Source organism: Eretmochelys imbricata, chromosome 1, assembly GCF_965152235.1.
Source record: "Eretmochelys imbricata isolate rEreImb1 chromosome 1, rEreImb1.hap1, whole genome shotgun sequence".
In the NCBI taxonomy this organism is placed as follows: Eukaryota; Metazoa; Chordata; order Testudines; family Cheloniidae; genus Eretmochelys; species Eretmochelys imbricata.
Genome location: NC_135572.1, coordinates 191,797,234 through 191,820,756, shown reverse-complemented (window position 1 = coordinate 191,820,756; position 23,523 = coordinate 191,797,234). Strand labels below are relative to the sequence as shown.

Here is a 23,523-nt window from a genome sequence, read left to right as displayed (position 1 = left end):
ATTTAGTTCTTGAGGATTTTACTGAATGAGTGATACCACAAGGAGGTGGCAGGGAGCATTAAGCATGTGTGTAAATCTACTCTCTGTTTCATAGAAGAGGACTGAACAATAAGGCAACAAAACCAGAAATACAAATTACTGCACGTGGATGCACATAAATATTTGTTTAAAGTGTATCAAATTTTGAATTAAAATGCCCAGAAAAATTAACAGATCATCTTACAAGTAAACAATCTAGTCTTCAAAAGCTATTACATCAAAAGATGATGCTAAAAGTAAACTGACTTCCTACTGGTGTGGAAAATGCCATGGCTCCTTTTTTATCTTCACAACCACTGCTATGTACAGTATTGTACATGCTCTGTTCTGTTCTGAGGAACTTTTGTCGAGACAGCCCTTTCCCTACTTTTGTGCAAATTCTTCAAATATTTATTTTACAATATACATTTACTCGTGTCCCACATACAGCAAAATTGGAGAAGGATAATTTCTCTCAAGCAGCAGGGTGGGACTCCTTGTCAGTTCTTCCCAGATGGAAGCTTAGTGTAAATAGGAGCATCCGATGAAGTGAGCTTTAGCTCATGAAAGCTTATGCTCAAATAAATTGGTTAGTCTCTAAGGTGCCACAAGTACTCCTTATCTTCGGAAAGAAGACTCTAAACCACTTTTCTTCTTCGTAGTGGGTAAGACCTATTTTATTGTCAGTGTCTGAAGCCATCAATCTACTGGCTGTATAGTAATAGCTAGCTTGAAGGTTATTAGCATCTTGTTATAAATGCTAACGGCTGCACAGACACAGAGGATGGGGTTTTGTTGTTGTTTACATTATGAAACTAAATGGGAAAATCTCTCCATTCATATTGTATCCATGCCCCTCATTCACATGTCAGGAGCCCATTGCGTGACAAAAAGTTGTCAGATGTTAGTTGATGCTTAATAGTTGCAGCTTGCCATTCAATGCTGAGAAGAGGGATATAGGGGCAGGAGAGCATGGTGGCACAAGCAGCTAGGTGGTGGCCAACTGGCCAGTAACAAATACACAATTTAATGTAGCTCAGCTGCACCATGCTGCACAGTCAGGGCTGGCCTACAAAAGGTACACATGTGTCCTTAGTAAGCTTTATTAACTCCTTTGGAAGAGGGTATACTTCTCTGACATATTAATTAGTTGCTGTGATTTCTTTTACTCCAAGTTAACCTTTGCATTGGTCACTTGATTCAAATTACTGATAATTGCCGGGCTGTTAGTCCTGTTTATGCCAAGTGTACTTAAAGGCTTCCCTGTCTGAATGAGTAGATGACTGTTTCATATCATTGTAGGGCTGCTGGGTTGTGCTATTTTTATTTTGCTTAGTAATTTATTTATTAAAGAACAAATAAGGATGAAACAAAGCAAAGAGAAGCTGCCAGAAAAATTGTTACTGTTTAGGAAGCCAGACATTCTCTGGAGAAGAGAGGACAATTATAACAAAGGCAGGGTGGTTTGATTCAAAGTTTTCTGTCAAAGAAAATAACTCGGAGAGAATATAGTGCATATTATAGTGCAATATAGATTTCATATTTATATTAAGTTTTTTATATGAATGATCCATAAAATGCTTTACTGAGACAAGCAGAAAAGAGTGAGGACTTGGGCTGTTGATTTAGGGAAGTTATACTTTTGTAGGCAGAATGGGGCTGAAAATCTGTTCAGTGTAAATTGATTTGCAGTGGCTCTTCACATGGGCTTGACAAAAGTTTACTGAATGTTTTGTTTGCACTACATATTCTATCAGTTAAGTTTATATTAGTTAATGAATACTAGAAACCCACAAACTTAGGGCTTGAGTCACCCCTTTGGGAGAATCTTACCTTGTGCCACTATGAGTTATATGCTTTGTGATCCAAACTTCAGATGAGTTTCACATAAGTGCTGCCACAGGTTCTGAGTGTACCCATTCATATGCATAATCAAGTATTTTCATGCACACATAGCAGAATTGCACACCTTAGCTTCCTTAGCCTTAGAGCTATTAAATTCTGTAACTCCTGCAGTGAAACCTACTATGCTCTTCATCTGGGATAATCCTTTATAGAAAGGGGGCACCCTCTTTCTTAAGTCTACACTTCAAAATAATACTAAGTATTCTGTGCTGTTTACCCTGTAAGCTTTTCAGGGCAGGGGCCCACTCTTTTTTTACGTTTGTACAGTGCTTAGTTCAATAGGGTCCTGTCGTGTAGGTGCTACCACAGTGCAAGTAATAAATAACAATAATAGTAACAAAAGGATTTGTTTAAAATATATGTTAAAGATTTTTTCCAGAGTCATGCCCCATCCATGTTGGTAATACCACCATATTTATCTGATGACAGTCACCGGGCTGGTCTTAGGCTCTAAGCCTGATGGTATAAACCACCCTCCACCACAGCCCCTCAAAGGAGCCTGTATAAAGGGAGCAGGACTCAGGAAGGGGTTAAAGTAGCAGGTAAGACCTTAATTAGCATTGCCTGGCTGCACCTGGGGAAGGGGTTTGTGTCTGGCAGGGCAGAGTTATAAAGAAGGAAAGCCCAGCGTAGTGGGGGGTAAGAGGTAAGCCTGAGAGGAAGGGATGAGAGCCTAAAGAAGGTGTTAACTAGGGAGAACAGACAGCTGGTGGCATAGTAAACCTCATCAGTAAACCCTGTAGGAAGAGGGGCCTTGGAAAAAGGTCCAGAAGGCTGAGGATATCAGGAGGACTGCAGGGGGCAGGAAAAGCCTGAGGTAGGACACAAGAGAACTGAGGCTGCAGGAGACAAAGACCCTGTTGGGGTTCCCTCCCCACTGTGAACTCTAGGGTACAGATGTGGGGACCCGCATGAAAGACCCCCTAAACTTATTTCTACCAGCTTAGGTTAAAAACTTCCCCAAGGCACACATCCTTCCTTGTCCTTGGTTGGGTACTGCTGCCACCACCAAGTGAGTTAGACAAAGATTTAGGAAAAGGACGACTTGGAGATCCTATTCCCTAAAATATCCCCAAGCCCGTTCACCCCCTTTCCTGGGGAGGCTTGAGAATAATATACCCACCAAATAGGTAAACCAGATTCTTAAAAAACAGAACTTTATTATACAGAAAAAAAGCAAAAGTAGCACCTCTGTAAAAGCAGGATGGAAGGTAACTTTATAGGGTAATCAGATTCAAAACACAGAGGATTCCCCTCTAGGCAAAACTTTAAAGTTACAAAGAACAGGGATAAACCTCTCTCTAAGCATAGGGAAAATTCACAAGCTAAAAACAAAAGATAATCTAACGCGCCTTGCCTTATTTACTTACTCTTTTTGCAATATTGAGACTCCTTTTAGGATGATTTTAGGAGAAGGAGTTTTCCCATTGGTCCTTTTGGTCAGGTGCCAACCAGGTTATTTAAGCTTCTTAACCCCTTACAGGTAAGGAGGAATTCTAGGCTACCCTTAGCTGTATGGTTATGACAGACCCTCACTATGCTGGATACAAAACAGGGTCTAGTGAGGAACTGAGAGACTGGATTAGACCACAGCAGTGGGTCTGCTGGGGCTGGAGAGATTTGAGCTATCTGTTTTGAGGGTTCAGGAAGGGGGGGCCAAAGGTAGAGTGACTGTGGTTTTGACTTAGGTATTTAGGGACTAGGGATTTTGGTACTCCAAAGGGGGTGTGACTGTGAACGCGAGCTGGTCATAGGGCTTAATCGAAGGAGAAGATGAAGCACTGGATGCCCAGAGGGGCTGCTGACAGGTAGAGCAAGAGAAAGAAACTTGGCTATGCAGTGTCCAGGCACCAGAGGGTAGACAAACCAATAGGCCACTCCTTCACAGACTTTTTTTTTTTTTTTTAAAGTTTCTAGTATATAGAGAGGTTTTAAAGTTATTTCTCTAACTTTTCTCAACAGACTTTTTGTTCCCTGTCTGCAATCTCTGTTGACAGAGTAAATCTAGATTTGTCTTTGTCCTGGTTTAATGTAGAGTAAGTCATTTTAATTTTAGCTCAATCTTCAGCCCTGAAACAGTGCCATATTTTTATGACAGTAAAGCATGAATATAACAAGGATTTGTGTTCAATTGTACAAGGTAGATAGGCTTTAAACGAATTCACGAACATAGAAAGTGAGCTTGTTTTGAAAATCAAGAAATGAGCACTGTATTTGCAGTTTCATGTCAGGATAATTACATTTTTCATGGCAGGAGGTTTGCTAGAAGGATTCTTATTCTGGTTGTTTCTAAAACAAGCAAAGCATAGAGGCAGCTGGTGAATGTCTAAAGATATGCTGTTTATGTATAAACTGGATAAAATAATGTACTGCCACTTGCAAAGAAAAAAAGATGCTTTCAAGCTCCTCTTGCACTCTGACTTCCTAGATAGAAGACCTTCAATGAAGACAGAATGACCTCCCAAATGCTTCTATATTAATTTGAGAAAAGTAACACCTTTTTATATTGGCATGTCAGCATGAACATAAAGGGCACAGGCCGTTTCCTGCATATAGTTCCAAAGGTATAAGAACTAGTAGGAGTTTTTCAGTTTGCTTCTCACCAGCTTGGCGTGGTGAAGGGAGTGCAAAGAAGGCAGATTATTTTGTCTGCCATTATACATCTTTATCATTATGTTAGTTCAGGAAGGCCCTGTTTTACATAGCTGTACAACTCCCAGGCTGTGTCCTGTCAAGGACGGACTCTGAGTGGCTTTTTAGCACGCAGATGCTATAGTCATGAGCAGATGTGTACCGCCTATCCACAGGCAGTACAGAAAGACTGGCCTTCATTATAACGGATAAACACCTGCTTCCATAAGATTACTGAGTGTCTTGCCTGCCTCTCAGGTGCCAAATCCAGAGTACGGAGGTAAGTATCCTGAGTGTCTCACATTTTTTCTGTGCCCCATAGCCCAATTTAATTGAATTAAAATGATCCGCAGGAATAACAGACAGCAGGTGCTCTCTGTGAGTAAGACAACAGCTAGCAGGTTGTTGGTTTGTTTTGCATGGAGAACATGATGGGGTGCATACATATTAGTGTTTAGTCTCTACATTTTACCCTCCTCCATGTCCTGTTCTCACTGTCTGGCTATGTCTACACTTGGAGCTGTGGATGTGATTCCCATATCAAATAGACATACTTGTGCTAGCTTGATGAGTAGCATAGCTGTGGTACCACAGGGAGCAGTGGCATGGGTTACCTGTCCCAAGTACACACCTCCCCTGGGCACGTTACCTAGTTGGGGCGGCTAGCCCACGCCACTACAGCTACACTATTCATCAAGCTAGTGCAAGTTTGTCTGCTTGAGCTGAGAATCACACTCTTACCTCCAAGTGTAGATGTAGCCTCTGTGAGCCGTATGTACCATTCCTCCTTTATGCCATCCCGTCCCCCTTTTTACTAGAGTGATTAGCACCATGGTGGCTATTTGCTTCATTTTCTCTCAGAGGAAAGAAAGATAGCACATGTAATCCTGAAACACATAACAAACACTGACCTTATCTGCATCATTTTCAGTTGAGTAGCAGCCTATGCCACATCATTTCTATTTAAAAAGGGGGAGGTGGGGACCTGTTGGTCCCTGATATAATTTGCTTTTCCTCAGCCAAACTGTGCAATGTCGATTGGTATTTGCGTGCAGCCAATGGTTGATATCATCTATTAGCACAATGGCCAGGTTCTGATGACAGAGTTACGCTGATGATGCCTGGGGACATCATCTCGATACTTACACAGGGTGTATAGCTCTACTTTTTATAGGTCTCCCTTACTACCGCCCAGTCACTGTGTGTGCTGATGGCCAGTAAAAGCAGTTACAAACAGAACAATTCTTAATTAACGCAACAGCTGGCCAGACTTGGAAATGTTCCCCAGAGTCCTGACAGAGTGGCAGTTCCTGTGATCTCATCTTACTCTTCACAGCTAGGATCACACACGAATAGGCTTCCCAAAATTACTAAGTGACGATGACCATAGTGATGCCTGACAGAAAAGCAGAGACCAGTAGATTAAAACTACCATTGGTATATGTATAGATGAGATGTTTCATGTGGGGCAGTGCTTAAAAACAACCCAGAACACACAGAGCTCTGACAGAGAGAGAATTGCAGGGATCGGACTACAGACACTCAGGAGGACTTGGATTCTGTTATTAGCAGTACCTTAAACTCTCTCTGCCTCTGTTTCCCTTCAGACCCTTTGCCTTTTTAGATTGAAAGCTCTTCAGGGTAAGGACAGTTTCTTATTGTGTTTGTACAGTTCCCAATACAGTGGGGTCCTAGTCATGAAGATGGGGTTCTCAAACCCCCAGGTTGGATCCCTACTACTGAGAGTTAAATGAAAAGGTCACATATATGCAAGCACAGTCTTCCTAGCTAAGTCTGCGCAGAATCTTTAGGCAGAACACTGGCACAGAGGCAGCTAAAGCCAAACAAGAAGCTAAAGAAACTGCTAAAGAAACTGGCCACACCCTTGTGGTAGAGACTGTGCATGCAGTTGCCACCAACAATTACTTGGTATGAATATGGTGTATAAAAAGTCATTCTAAATCTAACTCTGGTCTATAATATTACAATAGCCATATTTTCGTAGCAGTGGAATATAGGCAAGCCCTGACTTAAGGGACCCAAGAACCAAAAGGTTTAAAATTGTCAAATTCTTTCCTCTTACAGCTGGCCTAGCTCCTCCCAAGTCCCCAGATTGTTCCCAACCTGCTTGAGGGTGTCAAAAGCCTTGATCACATCATCTCCCTCTTTATTATTATTATTATTGCTCTCATCCAATCTGAGAAGAGCAACAACACCACAGGTGACCAGTCCCAGAGTGGAATCAGTAAATAGTGAGTCCATACAGCTAAGAACCACAGGACAACACATAGTCCATTTGAAGTTACTAATGAATTCCTAGTGCAAAATTTTCATACAATTTTGTAAATATCTCTTTGTGAACAGTGGGACAACAGAAAGGGGGAGAAATAGCTTGTCTGCTTCAAAAAGTTCATCCAGATTTCTGTCCGACATAAACAGCCTGTACCCATGTTTCTAGACCCTTTCCAACTAAGTCGTTAAAAGATATTTTTAGTCCAGTCTTTTTTAAATTGCAAGTTTTGCAGGTGCAGCATACAGTCATTGGATATTTTTAAGAACTAACTTGGAAGTAAGTCAAAGTATATTCTAATACAATATTCAGAGGCACAATTTAATTACTATTGGGAAAAAAAGCTAATATTTTGAACTTCCTGTCTTAACCATTGCAGTTCCCTCCTTTTGAGTTTTCTTAAATCACTTCTCTTTAAGGGTATGTCCACACTGGGAGTGTGCTTTCCAGTGCGTGTAGACAGACACATCTCTCCATGCTAAAGATAATAGTGCAGCTGAGCGTAGGACGGGTGGCAGCTTGGGCTAACTGCATGAGTTCAAACCAGTTCAGGCTCCCAGGTTACGTACTGGGGCAGCTAGCCCAAGCACCCGAACTTACTACCTCCAGCTATGCTGCGATTTGTATAGTGTGCTAGCTCAAGGAGAGCTAAAAAAAGTGGGTAGGATTCAAAAACAATCAAACTAAAGAGGAGGGAGAGTGGGAACAAAGTCCGAGAAAGTAAAGAATGATGGCGGCGAGAAAGCAAACCATGTAAAAAACGATGAGGTAGAGTAAGTGAAAGAGCCTCTCCCAGTTATGCAGAGTTGTGGGAAAGGGACAGAGGGAACAGAGCCTGGAGAACAGGTCAGTCTGGCACTTGCCATAAGAACAGAAATTCACACAAAGTCTGAAAGGACTTTTAATAGACATTGTGAAATAAAATAACACAACAGTAATGTCATCTGTACACATGCAGACAACGTAGTCTAATTGTTCTAAAGTTCACTAAATACTAATCCGATACGCTGCTTTTACACATAGAACATAGTGTGTCACATCTCATTAAAACTGTAACTCTAACAAATTTTGTCTTTTCCTTTTCACCATTTTACTATATTTTTTGTCATTTACCCTGCATACCTAGATAGATTTATGTAGTAACGTTTGTCGATGTTCTAGCTCTGTCAACACATGGTGTACGTTTTTTTTATTTTGTTTTCAAAATCTCGTAGCCAATAAAACATTAAACAGAATTAAATCTGATACTGTACTCTGAATAAGCATGTAATTATTTCTCAGGTTTTTTTACTGACCTGTTAAAAACATCATTAAAACCAACATAAATGGATATTTTCTAAGCAATGGTACATTTTTGGTTATGCAGTTATTTTCCAGTCAGCAGTACTGTTACTTTTTGTGCAGTGCTATGGATATGTTGTGGGTTAGAATCATTTCAAGGTAAGCGTGATGCCTCATTTAATAATTAATGGGGGTTGGTTTTATAGTAGTGGCCTATATCAGTCTAAAATGTTTTTACATCAATACAGGTGTTTGCCAAAGTGCTGGACACAAAATCAATGTTTAATAGCTTCCCATCAAGAGTAGAAGATTGATTTAAAATTTATAAAGATGGCCAACATTTTTTGTGCAAAATTTTTTTCTCCTGACAAAAAAAAAATGAATTTTTTTTGGTCTTTAAACCTTTTTTTTTTTTATGGGAAAATGTCATTTCTGATGAAAACTTCCAGTTTTCCTGCAGCAAGCTTTGACACAAAATTTGGGGGTTTGGTGCCACTGAGGTTACAAAGACCATTTAACGATGATTAATCTTAAAGACTGAATACCTTGGTTTGGATACCGAACTTCTTAGACTTGTCTGAATGACTCTGCCCTAGTCAGTTTCTTCATTGTCCTTTCAAATAGACAGGTTTGAATTTTTCTCAATGTCAGGCCCCCACTACCACATTCCTCCCCGCACACACATTTTCCTTAGTTCTGAGCTATGAATTAGGGATAGATGTTCAGGGTGTTTGTCATGCTACCAAACAGTGCCAATTGTGATGCTGGCTTTTGGGCATATGGACATGAAACAGCTTCATGAACAGTGGTGCAAGTAAGTTGGTACGGTCAGGTATGCTGTACCATTAAGACGTTTGTTGCTGGTACACCATACTGGAAAGACACATTTGGTATACGCTGAACACCGCAGCGCTCTCTTGGGAACTGCAGCAGCAAAAGGAGCAGAACGTGGGGTCACCAGGCGGCCCCATGCCAGCAGCTCCTCTGGCACAGCTGTACCACCCCCAACCCCACCCTGAGCCATTTCATGCAGCTGCATCTCCTGGGGTCTGTACAGCCCCACTGTACAGACAGAGGACTGGGGATGGGGCGAGGAGGAGTCACATGGAGGGGGTGTCACATGGGCAGGTCATGTGCCGCCCTTTAGCAGGTGCGCTCCTTTGTGTCCCTCCCATGAGTCGCCATACGAGTAAGAGTTAAAATCTATTTGCACCACTGTTCATGAAATTCACTTTTCAAAGTATATTGCAACGTTAGTTAATCTGTATCATTAGCTGCATAGTACAGGCTATAAATCAGTAGCAATACTTGTATTTTTCTACTCCTTGTGGACTGCAGAACAGTCTTAATCACCTCTTTTCACATGTGACATTTCATGTTACGCACCGTCTACGTGGCACAAGACTGTTTGAGCTCCAAGAGTATCCGTGATTCTTGACAGTTTAGATTCCTTTCTCAGAAATGTTTGTCTTCTGTATTTCATTCATAGGCTAACTTTCCTAATCAATGTACAGTATATTAAAAAATTTTTATCTTAGGGTATGCATGACTAGCCTTTGCCTTCTGTGACCAGAAATAGAATGAATTTGGTGATCTTATCTCACACCCCTGAGACTGCATTGTTTTTAATCAGAAGCACAAATAATATGACATAGTAACTCAATTGCTAACCTTTGGTCAGCGAAAGTCCAGGGGATTGAGAGAGCATGAAGGTTAAATCACCCCTTATCTTTGGAGCGGTGGTTCTTCTATTGGGGCTGAGGTCATTGTCAGGGCAGTATGGACGACTGTATGGTTAACTACAGTGGGTCCGACTGGTAGACAAAGAGAAGGCTTCATTATATTCTACTGCTGCTTATACTTTAATGTATGGAGCCACAATTAATCTAAATAAATAAAACAATGAAATCCTTGTCTGTCGTCTTCTTTTTCACATGCAGGCACAAACAGAGAGAACAGAGTCAACCACACTCACACTTGTAGATACATGTTCCCAGTAGGGTTTCATTTGTGTTTAGTGCTGCAGGTTGGTGAAAAAAATCTTCCGTGTGTAGTTGTTTTCAGTTTTTGAGCTTGTCACCGTGTGTGATCAGTGTCTCACTGAGAGCAGTGAAAGTTTAACTTCATTTCTTTACCATGAGACCTAGAGACTGGGTAATTTGAATATATGAATACAAAAACTGCAGATGCCATGGTAAAGATTAGTTAGTTATGGTAAAGAAGTAAAGCCTGAGTCAATAAAGTCTAAATTATCTGCAATTTAAAAATATTTCTATAATGAGGACTTCTCAGATCTAATTGTAAGAATTCCTGATACCATATTTCGTCTCCAAATTAAAGCAGCAGCAGTGATGATGAAGGTAATTAACCCTTTGTAGACATTCAAAGCACTTCACAAGCCCTACAATACCACTGGGATGTAGGAATGTAAATATTATTACTTTCAGATGCGGAGGATGTTGTCCATTTCAGAGCTAGACTTATAACTCAGGACTTCCTGTACTTATGCAGATGTCGTCCTGTCTCATACTTAGGTAATAAAAGTACACACATAAAATATGGTATTTGGATCTGTGGTTTTGATCCATGGCTTTTCTAAAATATGAGGCTGGCCTAATTTTAGTCTTCTGTGTGATCCCCTCCCTCTGTAGATGTTTGAGCCAGAAGAACCTGGCCTTATGGTTTGGGGTCTGAATTGGACACAAAACTGGAACTGGCCTGTCTTCCAGATAGGGTACAGATGAAGCACAAAATGTAGGCGATGTCATGAGAAGAACTGCTCTTGCAAGATTTCTGATGTTTTGAGTCACGGTTTTGTGGTAAAAATTAATGATGTGTTTGGTAACATTGGACCCTATATTACACCTAATTGAGACCTGAAAACTGCCTCTTCACCCTATTGTTATGGATGACTGTTGCTTTCTTACATACAAAACTATATTTGCCTCATACTCCCCTCTTTTTGTACAGCTCTGGACTGTGCAAAAAGGACTGTGTATAACTCATCACACAAAGAAATGAGAGTGTCATCTCACCAAGTGGTGGATTTTCAGTCTACTGTATGAGAGGAGCTTGAAAGTTGGTTGAAGGTCTAGTTTGAGTGGGTCCTTGTTGAAATCCTGGTTAAGACAGCTTTGCTTACATTTCAGAAATTGGGATATTAAACTGAGCATGAGTTGTTCTTATATACGTAATGCAGCATATTAACATCAGTCATTGAGTGGTATTCTAGGGTCATGTGAGGTATGATGGGGCAGTCTGCCCTTCAAAGGCAGTAGTGGCTAGTGGTCAGCCTGCCCTGTCATGTGGCGTGGCCTTTCAAGGGTTGGAAAGTTTCAGCAGACAGCTATATCTCTAAGAGCTTACAGAGGAGATGGATAGAGAGGAAGCAGTCCCAGGAATGAGTGGTACTTGGGAGGAAATCCCATCACTGTATTTTTAGGGTCCCAGAACCAGGAGCCTTTCAGAGAGAGCAGGACAAGGCTACCTTCTCCCCAAACCAATTGGGATGACCTGGGAGAAGGGGAAGAGCATAAAGACTGCCTTCTCTCTGATGGTAGGGCAGACACCAGGAAATATGAGCAGGAGAAGGGTGGCCTGCTGAGCACCCACAAGCCTGATGGCTAATTAAAGGAAAGTGGCCAGCTGATGGCGAAGCTGGCAAAGGCCCTACAATTAGTTAACCCAGAACTCCGCTCCAGAGAAGAAAACTGAGGGCTCCTACTTAAGAAGGACAAGTGAGTCTGATTCACAGAACTCAGATCAGAGAGGAGAGCTCAGGAAGGAGTTGCTTAAGGTGAGAGACTGCAGGACTAATTAATACAGCCCAGCTTTAAAGAAGAGAGCTGGGGACTACTGCTTAAGGGAGGGTGGAAAAGAAGTAACTGCAAAGAGTCCTAGAAAGAGAGACTGTTTCCAGGTGCAGGAAAGAAGAGTATCCTGCAGGAAGGAGCTAGGGAGTGCTAGCTGTACTGAGCCTGAGATGACAAATGCCCCTGAATGTATCTGAGTAAGGTCGTAGTTATGCTTATGACTGTTGTTAATCACTGAAACCTTTGCAAAGGAGATGCTCTTTGATAAAAATGTCTGTCTGGATTTGTTTATAAGCTGAGTGAAGGGGAACTGTGGCAGGGCTCACCTGTGGCTTCATGTCTGATTGAAATTGCATGTACCGGGGTGATTTCCACGCCATTACAAGAGGTTAAGGGCAATGTGGCTAGCGGTGCAGTTGATAAAACACCTGGAGACTAGCCCCAAGATTCCTAGTCTCTATTGTTCTTTTTTTTCTGTCTAAATAAAAAAAAAGTTCCTCTTCCCAAAATGTGAAATGTCAAACCACAGTCTTTATGTGAAAGAAAAACATATTTTGCAGTTGAAATAACTGGAAATTTACATGCACGGAATTAACTTTGTCAAATTGCTTAAGCCATGGTGGGGAAAAATAATTTTCATAGCATTACAGTGAAAATATAATTGTAATTGCCCCTTTGACCCAGCATTTGACAAATTTAATAATGGGCCTTCATAGAAGGATATTTACTTATGCAGCCTTATGCATATTGACTCAGCTCTGCTTTCAAAGTGTGGTTATTTTTCAAAACCATAAGAGGTTCATGGATTTTAAAATGTGAAGCAAGTGGAATAAGGAAAATAAATAAACTTTAATATTTTTACTAGTCCTCTTAGTACGACTTTTGTAGCACCAGCCAAGTACCTCATAGTGATCCACAAGCATGACTGATTAGATGTCACTATATGCCTTTGAGGTAGGTAAGTAGTAGTGTCTCCAATTTATGGAGGAGGTAACTGAGGCATGGCATTAAATACCTTGCCAAGAGTTGCATGTCAAGTCAGTGGCGCAGTGAGTAGTAAAACTCAAATCTTCTTTCCTTCAGCATAGAATCATAGAATATCAGGGTTGGAAGGAACCCCTGAAGGTCATCTAGTCCAACCCCCCGCTCGAAGCAGGACCAATTCCCAGTTAAATCATCCCAGCCAGGGCTTTGTCAAGCCTGACCTTAAAAACCTCTAAGGAAGGAGATTCTACCACCTCCCTAGGTAACGCATTCCAGTGTTTCACCACCCTCTTAGTGAAAAAGTTTTTCCTAATATCCAATCTAAACCTCCCCCACTGCAACTTGAGACCATTACTCCTCGTTCTGTCATCTGCTACCATTGAGAACAGTCTAGAGCCATCCTCTTTGGAACCCCCTTTCAGGTAGTTGAAAGCAGCTATCAAATCCCCCCTCATTCTTCTCTTCTGCAGGCTAAACAATCCCAGCTCCCTCAGCCTCTCCTCATAAGTCATGTGTTCTAGACCCCTAATCATTTTTGTTGCCCTTCGCTGGACTCTCTCCAATTTATCCACATCCTTCTTATAGTGTGGGGCCCAAAACTGGACACAGTACTCCAGATGAGGCCTCACCAATGTCGAATAGAGGGGAACGATCACGTCCCTCGATCCGCTCGCTATGCCCCTACTTATACATCTTAAGATTTAAACACAAGACCATACTTCCTTTCTGTTTACATTGTTCACTGTTTTTCCGCTGTGAATGCAGTTTCTGTTTACTGCTTTTGTGTTTGTCATCACACAGGTCCACAGAGTGTTCAGCATGGTTTTGGAAATCTCTCTCGCCTATATTATGTGATTTTTTTTAAAAAAAATTAATTATTGGCCACTATGATGCCTGAATGGCCTGTAGAGATACAAACACTGTTTTCCATGTGTGAGATTTGTTTGTTGCAGGAAAGAGCATTTCTCTCACAGTGGTTACCATAAAAAACTCAGCATTTACCACCCTATTGTAATAGAATATAACAAGGTGACAGGATTCTGTGGTTGAGCCGCCTTGTTACCAGATGAGATGTTATTTGATCCTGCCAACTCATTGTGGCAGATATGACTAGGTTAACTGCAGATCTGATATAGGGAGGTGGGAATGGCCCTCAATGGATAGGGAAGTAAATTACTTTTGTTCTTATGTAGTACTTGTAATCTGCAGATCTCAATGTACTCTACAAAGGAGAAAAGAAATCATTTACACCAGTTTTTCAAATGTGGTCATTCGTATATGAAGTTATTTAGAGCTAATGAAGCTTTATTCAATCAAGCTTTTTTCACTTCTAGATCAGTTCTCCACCTAGGTCATGCTGGCAAGGAGCGGGAGAGAGTTCCAATGAATCCTAGATGTTACAGATGGAAAAGAGCCATTGGGACACATATTTCATTGCCTGAGAGTGGAGAATTGTTCCCTACCATTAATTCTAAAATGCTTTGGGAGTAGTTTGAATATTACAAGCATAACATCCCATTCCTGCAATTGAGTCAGAATCCAAGGGACTCCATGTGGGAGCAGGGGCGCACCTCCTTGAATCAATTGTAGGATCAGGCCACAGTTTGAATATTCCAAGTAATGGGGTTACACCAGTTCCTTTGAAAGACAGGTCATAGAGCTGTAAATCTCAATAACAGGAAACTTTTCTTGATGTTCCTCCTAAATTTTCTTTTGCTAAATGTCCTGAGATTGCTCCTCATTTTGCCATCCTCAATGATCCCTCTTTAAAACAAACAAAAGGAAGTATTTTTTCACACAACGCACAGTCAACCTGTGGAACTCCTTGTCAGAGGGTGTTGTGAAGGCCAAGACTATAACAGCGTTCAAAAATGAACTAGATAAGTTCATGAAAGATAGGTCCACCAATGGCTATTAGCCAGGATGGACAGGGATGGTGTCCCTAGCGTCTGTTTGTCAGAAGCTGGGAATGGATGTTGGGGGATGGATCACTTGGTGATTACCTATTCTGTTGATTCCCTCTGGGGCACCTGGTATTAGCCACTGTCAGAAGACAGGATACTGGGCTAGATGGACCTTTGGTCTGACTGAGTATGGCCGTTCTTATGTTATGTTACATCCATGGTGCATACTGGCAGAAGGCATTGTTGGGTTTATGCTGCTGGCATGAAGATGCCAAGCTTTCCCATTCATTTTCCATTGACAAAATGAGCAAATATTGTTTATATTTTTTTAAAATATAAAAGTTATTTAAAACATAGCTTCTCATCCTGTTTTGAGTTCAATCGTGAAATAAGTACAAGTCAAATTTTTCTTTGAGAAGTATTTTGTACATATTTGTGTTACTTGTCCTTGTGTAGTAGTACTGCCAATTATATTTATTAGCCTTAAATATTAAACACCTGGCAGAATTCCATTGTACATAAATAAGACATTCGAGACCTGGAAGAATGCCATTTCTAATTCAGCCAGCTGGTGCTTTTTACAGTTTCGTTCAGCACAAAACTACTGAATTTCACTGTACGTTCAGTGTCGTGTTAAATAGGAGTACATGCAGTGAATTGGGATTTCTATAGGAAATTCCATTGTGTAGTAATATATTGTTTTGAAAGAGGGAGTATACCAAGAAAATGATGTATTATGCACCTGCTTGTGCAGTTTGATGTAAACACGTTTTTGAGCTGGCAAAAGGAAAGCCAAAAACTTTAAAAAAAATTTCCAAACATGAATTTCATAATGCTTCAGTGTTGCAAATATTTTCCCCTTTTATTATGATGGTGGCCTTTTTTTTCAAATATTCTTTCTTTCTTTCTTAGCTGTACTTGGTACATAAAAGGATACATTTATATTTTTTTAGGTTGGTAAACTGGTATGATCATCTCTTAAATCTGTAAATGTAGGCAGTGGCAGATTAGCCACTAGGCCAACGGGGCCCATGTCCAGAGGCCCCAGCCAACTGGGGGCCCCCGGAAAAATGGGTATCCCTGCACCCTGACCTGCTCTACCCACCTGGTGCTCCCGCTGCTTCCCGACCCCGCTCCCCAGCAAGAATACCAGGTGGGCAGAGCAGGACAAGCCCCACGCCCCGACCCCATTTCCCCAGCATGAGTGTGGGGTGTATGTGTGTTAGGAAGGATTGCAGGCAGAGGGGTGGGGATGGCCCCCTACTTGCTCTGGGCCCAGAGCCCCACAAAACCCTAATCTGCCCCTGCCGCCCCTTATTATGTAGGAATATATTTGGACTATGCCAGTTTGCTAAAACTGGGACAAATTAAGCCACAGACTTTACCTTTGCGAGTTACACTTTGTGGAAATTAACCACGATATAAGTTATTTATTCTGAGCTGCAGGTTAGGACACAAGTGAAATCACAATTTGCCCTTGTAAGGCACTTTTGATGCCAAGATTTGCCTCATTTTACAGATGGGGACGCTGAGGTACAGATGGGTTATTTGACTTGGCCAAAGATACCTATCAAGCAAATGATAGTCAGGATTAGAACCAATTCCCACTCTAACCTGTACACCATAGTTATTTTTTAATCATTTCACAGTAGGTTGCCATCTCATAAAATAAGGAGGGTTTAGCTAGGTCAGGACTTGTCTGGCTGTCTTGTTGCAGGAAGCTGTATTAGTGAATCATCAGACAATTAAAAGGAAAAGCACGAAAAGCTAGATTTTAATAATATTAATAAGTATTGATCAAGAGCCCAGCATCATGCTACGAGTACTACAGATGGACATGCCATTTTTTCACATGAAGTGGAAAACCCAAGGACCCAATGGAATTTTCATCAGACTTAGAATTGTTCTGCTTAGTGCCTTGGCAAGTTCCAACTTGGATAAAATTCGGTTCACTGAAGTACCCATTATGCTAAACAGCTGCTGGATTCTACTCCTTAAGTAGCTGCATTTTATAGGGTAGTGAAGTGTCCTGTGTCTGGTTTGTAAAGCTCCTTAGGATGAAAGGTGCTGTTTTTACATACCATGATAACCGTAAGGGACGACAGCCAAGGGTGGTATTGTGATAGAACACTTAAAAATTTTAATTTCTTTTAAAATAATAGGTTTGCATCCGATGAAGTGAGCTGCAGCTCACGAAAGCTTATGCTCAAATATATTGGTTATCTCTAAGGTGCCACAGGTACTCCTTTTCTTTTTAAAATAATAGTCACTTGTTAAAAAAAATTGAAATCTGTTTCTCAAGAAGTACAGTTAAAAGGAAAGAACTGTAAATATTATTATGTCAAAAAAGCAGGGCAGACACCCCAAGCTGGTTGTACATTCTATAATTAGATTTCACTAGCCCAATAACAAATGTGAACTCCTGAAGCACTATAACAGTCTTACCATGGAGTCACAGACAGTCTCCTTGGGCATTTCAGTCTATCTTGCCAACCAGGCAAGCTGGACAGAGTGACAGCTGGTTGCTATACACTAAAGATCACAAAAAGTTCACGTTGCTCCCAGTCCGAAGAGACCAGTAACTTACCTCAGGTCAGTTTATACCTCCAGTATCACACTAAAGATGACAATGCTTGTAGCCAATCCTATAGTAAACTAACTAAGGATTCATTAACTAGGAAAAGAAATGAGTTATTTACAGGATGAAAGAGGCAACATATAGACACAATTGAATTACTGTCTGTGGTTCCGAAAGGTGACAGAGTTGTAGAACTGACAGAATGTCTTTTAGGGCTAACCCAGATTGACCCTTGGGATCTCTGCTTCGGTTTCATACCTCCAGCCCTGTGAGAGTCCAAAAGTGGGGGGGGTAGGGAAGAGAGAGAGAGATCCAGTTTCTCCTTGTCAGGGATTTGTATCCCCTCCACCTGAGAGTCCAAAGTGATGGGATGAGTTGATGCATAGGTCTCCAGGAGGGAGTTAGGAATGCAGGGCCTTTGTCCTTTGGTGCTACACAATACCTCATTAACTTTCAAAGGGCCATCTTGTATGCAGGATGGGCACTTTACCTTGATTAATGCTGCTTTTCCTGTTTTGGGGGGGTTACATAATTACAGAGGTTTACAATGCAAACACTCAATATAACTTTATACCATGAGGTAAATATATGTGGGATCAATACATGCAACATCCTAACAAGCATTTCATAAACTCTAGACATATTCTTATTAACTTAACATTTTAATATGTATTCTGACAACGCTAACACACACGTAAGCAAGACTGGTTTCTAGCTATTCATTTGTAAGTGTTTAGTGAGGCCTGGGGCCTTGGCATGAGCTGGCATCTGGTCTGCCAGCATCACAGCCCCATCTCACACTATATCATAATGTACACTGGAGGAGTTCTGGACTCTCTTTCCAACTTACATAATACTTTTTGGGACCCCCTACAAAATCCTCAATTGCCATTCTCCAAGGCTTTCTACATGTAATGTTTTGACATTCACACAATCACTGAGCCATATTTACCTTATAATTTCTTTCTCTTGCTCTGTTCCACATGTTGTGAAGCTGAATGATGAAATGAGAGAAAAGATACAGGAACTGCGGTATCATGATATTTTATGTAATGCTCAGTATTTGCTGAAGTTTAGCACTACAGTATAAAACATTCACTAGAAAACTATCATCTTAAAAACAAAAAGGCACCTAATCATTCCTTTTTATCTTGAATCTTTGCAGTGCTCTTTCCAAAAATGCTATTAAAAAACATACAAATCATTTAAAGACTTTAATAGAGTGGAAAGTAGAAATTAAATAGAAGTATTAGTGTATTTCCCATATCATATGGAGACAGCAGTTTAGGGCCTGATCCTCCAAAACCATAACTCACAAAAATAGTCTCTCATAAGTGTGGTCCAGTTGAAACTAACCAGAGTACTGTATTTGAATGAGTGCTGAATATTTGTGAGCATAGAGTTTTCAGGATTGGCACCTTATGTTGCAATGATATACAGTAGATAAGATATTTAATACCATCAATTATATTTTTAACTAATTAAGGAGAAAAGAAGCAGAAAAAGGCAGAAAATTACATGAAATAATTTGACAGTGTCATAAAAATTTAACTAAAAAGAAAGGAGGACTTTTCTGCTGATGACTGTAATGACCATTGTTTGGTGAGTAGGAGGTTTGTTTATTTATTTTGCTGTGCTATTTATCAATATTCTTGTTTTCATTTCTTTGATTTGGAAGCTTCATAGCAGAAAGAGGTCTCTTCCTGTTACTATTAAAGTTAATGGCACAGCTCCCTTGGGGAGTAAGATTAAGGGCCTTAGGTTAGTTTCAGGTTTACACCAAATTGTGTAAGGGCTTATGTGAGATTGAGGATTAATAGATAACTGGCAAAGGGCTCACTATAGCTCTAATGATTATGTAATGCTCAGCTTTCACTCTATGAAATATTTTGTTTACTCCTACACTTTGGGGAGGATCTCAATAGAATTAAGCTTTGGTTAAGAAAATACTGGTTGACTGAATTTCTTTATACTCAAAAAGCAGTGAAATTCAATGGACTCGCTATCGATTAGTGACAAATTAATTTCTATCAACTACTTGTTGAGGGTATAATATAGAACTGGTAAAAAATTGCCATTCAAACAGTTTTTGATGGAATATTAATTTTTTGACTAAACAATTTTTTCACACAAACAATCTGCTTTCCGATGATAATATTGAGTGTTCTAGTCCAGCTTTTTTGTTGAAATCCAGTCTTCGTTTTCTTGACAAAGAATCAAAATTTTCTACCAAGAAGTATACCCATTTTCCAACCAGGTCGAATATAATACAAAATATTATGAATTATGTGCTTGTTGTCCATTATTGGTGACAGGCAATCTCTACCTCTAGAAACTGAATTACATCAAGGATGCTCAGGACTTCTGAATATTAGGCCACTTAGATGCTGAAATGTGGTCCTAGATACCGAACTTTAGGCACTTAAGTTTAAAATGTTAGCCAGAACTGGATTATACAGTAATTAGAAAAAAATAAATAAATAAACCCCACCCATTGCCTACACTAATCCTGTAGTAGTAGGCACCGAAACTGAGCTGTGTGTTAATACGTTCTCTTCTTTTTTGTTTACCTTGTGTTAGTGCAAGTGTTTAGCAACCAAGCAAAGAACATTATCAGTCCCTTTGTATTCAGTTAGTAAAATGTTAATGTTCATATACAGACTATCTGAAATCTGAGATTCCCGCTGCAGTGATTATATTGTTTAGAACAGAAATTCGTTTAATAAATAGCAGAAGGTTGAAAAAAAATAGTATAAAAATGTGTATATGTCCATCTCCCAGACATATGTACTAAAGATGTTTTTCCTTCTTTGCTGCAAAATTTTACTGAGTACGCTGGAGAAAACCATTAAACTGAGAGTTATGACAATTTTGAACATTATCAAATTCTGTTGCCTCTGTTAGGAGCTCGGTGGTGGTGGTCCTGCTATTGCCTGTGTGAGGAGCTCACAGATGGCACAAGTCAATTAGGCTGACAACAAGAATATCAGACAAAATTTATTTTTTATTTGGAATTAAGTGGTGATTTTCCCCTTCTGTCCAACATGTCTGGGGCTTGTTAGGACACGAAACAATCTTCATGTGCCTCCAGTATCTTCCAGTGGGTTGTTTCCTCTTTGATTTTTTTTCTCAGCAATGTTTTCTAGGAGGGTACAGTGCTGTGTGTCAGATGTGTTCGTTTATATATCTTTTAACTGCCAACCATTACAAAAAACAGTAGTCTAAACATGGGGAATAGTTGAAAGGAATCGTGAACAGTTTGTGTGTCAAATCACATCAAATATCACATTTGTAACAAATAATAAAAACTAAACTTGTAAAAATATATTGCTCAACCTATTGCCTGAGACTGTCAAAGAAACCTAAAGGAGTTAAACCCCTGACTCCTATTGAATTTCAATGGGAATTAGGCTGCCAGGTCCCTTAGGTGCCTTTGAAAATCTCAGTCAGATTGTTTAGTGGGCTGTTGCTCACTTACGGTAATGGTGATGCAATAGGAGAGTATTGCAAACAGTGCTATGATCTGAAACCAACCAGGACAGATTCTAGAAGTAATGTAGAGTGGACCAGATTCTCTCCTGAGTTACACCAGTGTAAATGCATGGTAACTCCATTGAGGAGAATGAAGTTGCTCTGGATTGTACACTGGTATAACTAAGACCAGAATTAAGTTTTTGGTCTCATCTGTTACTGCTGGGTACATTATATAAATACAAAATTCTATTCACTTGCCTTGCCAATGTCCCAACTAATTCCCTTCCTCATCCTCTCCACCCAACTGCCACCACAGCCTGGACATTCTACAAGTAAATAATGGCAGTTCATTCCTTTTCTACTCGGTTGTCCCCCTCTAGGTCTTTTCCTAACCTCTGTCTTAAAAGAAAATTGCCTACTCACAATTCCACAGCTCTCTTTCAGTTCTGCCATGAAACTATGTACTGCTACATAATCTCTCTGTCCACCTTGCTTCCTTGACTCAGAATGGACCCTTATTGTGAGATTGCAGAATAGGGGTTTAGTGTAACAGTGGAGATGGTGGCAGCTTATATTGAGATGAGGAATTTTCTTCAATTTTCATTCAAAGAGTGAATGAAAGGATCAAAGAAATGTCAGGGTTGAGTGTGTCCATCAAGTTTCATGCCTAAACAGTTTCCAATGTGTCATATTTTTTCTGGGTTGGACTGTCAGTCTTTGAGGCAAGGGGACCTTTCTTGTTTGTTTTGTACAGTGCTATGTATGCTAATAGCATTAGAATAATCATCTTGAGGGAAGGAGGCAAGAAGTGATCCAGTCCGAAGGCAGTAGGATAGGGCGAGGGTGTTAGGTTGGAATCATCTGAGAAGTATATAACTTCAGACGGGAACACTTCAAAAATAGCTCATTTTGGACAGCTGGGAAGAGGCCAAAGTTTGAGTGGCCTTTCTATGCGGTTGATAAGTTCCTGTCATTTGGCCTCTTTATGCTGATGATACTTAGTTGTAAACATCTCTTGACATATTTTAATTTCTTCTCTGCATCCACCTTTCCTGATTACATTGATGAGGTAAATGTGTGGCTCTCTCCTTCTTTCAACAAAACATGTTCAAAGCTCTCCTCAAGCATAGCTCTGTCTCCTCCAGTTTTTTTCTGAACTCAGACTTCCTGGTTGTCTCAGTCTATAACTATCTGCCTTGAACCTGAAATTTTCTTCTTCCTCATGTCATGCTTCTGCCATGTCATTTTCTATCTATGCCACTGCTTTACTGCCACTTTTGCCTAGATCCTCATCTATGCCATTGTCCTCTCTCATATTGGCTATTGCATTTTCCTTCTCTGTGACCTCTTGAGGTTCCAGCTGTCCAGGCTCATGCATAGTCAGAATGCTGCCCTCTACTTCACATACAGAAAGAACTGTGATCTCATCACTGCAGTTCTCAAATAACTCCACTGGGCTCTGCATTTACTGGCATTTCTGGGTCCAGTTCAAAAATGTCCTTTTATTTGAAAAGACTTCCATACTTTTTTTTTTCATTTTGTCTTTCTAACCTTCTCTCTGCTTTATTGCTGGCCCTTTTCAAAATCTCACTACTAAAGTGACTGTCTTCCCCACTGCAGTTCCTGTTATCTGGAACAGCCCTCTTGTATCTCTACACTTTTTATGCTGTATTTTCAAACCTCAGCTGAAAGCAACTTTATCTCATGTTTATTTGTCTATTTTTTCTCTCCCTTTACTAAGCTTTCTGTCTCCTAATGTGATTTCAGTCTGTAAATCGTTACATGTAAAGTTACATTGACTGTGTAATGATGCCCTGAAATAGGGTGTTTGATTGTTTCTCCTTTGATACTTAGCCTCTAACAAGATCTGTAATCAGAAAATATTCCAGTGGCATTTACCTCTCCCTACCAAGCTAAAGTATCCATTTACTGTTATTAAAGGTTCAGGTAACTATTTATTTTATCTGTTAACAACATACGATAAAAAATAGAAGTACATTTGCTGTTGCCAACAAAAGGTGCTGCATTTTAGGAGACCTAGATTTATTTGAGCATTATCTGATCTGTTTCTATACCAACAGAGCTCAAGTACATCATAAAGGGAGTACTACAACTGCAGTTCTGGAGGGAGGGTGATGGTTTATATCTCAGTGACCTTTACGTTAAAGAGAGCTCACTTGTTCACTTTTCTGATGGTATGAAGTAGGGCATGAATGTAGCACTTAGCAACAGTCAAACAACATGGGGCCTTGGGATTAGCCATGTTCAGAGCAATCTTGTGCATGAGAAGTCCCGTAGGATATGATTGATCAAAAAGGCCCCTATAAATTATGCATATATGCCTTCATAGGATTAGATGTCATAGCAAATGTGGCTGTGCTATTCTTCATTTGAGTAAAATTAGTACTGAGAACAGCTGTCTCATTTATTCAATATTGCTAACTTATGTAATTGTATTTTGAATCTCATGTTTTTTTGCTCAAAGCTGGAATCGTGAATATACCAGAATCTTATTCTTCATTATTTATTTTTTCTTAAAATGAAAGTTTCCAGCCCTCATGGTTGCAGAGATAAAGTTGATTTGAGCATAAGCTTTCATGAACTACAGCTCACTTCATCGGATGGCTTATGCTCAAATAAATGTGT

General features: G+C 40.2%; 1 protein-coding gene across 1 annotated transcript in view; it reads left to right on the top strand.

The window, feature by feature from the left end:
• Window positions 1-23,523, top strand: part of EPHA3 (EPH receptor A3) — a 297,851-nt gene that overhangs the window by 61,336 nt on the left and 212,992 nt on the right. The window lies entirely within an intron of this gene.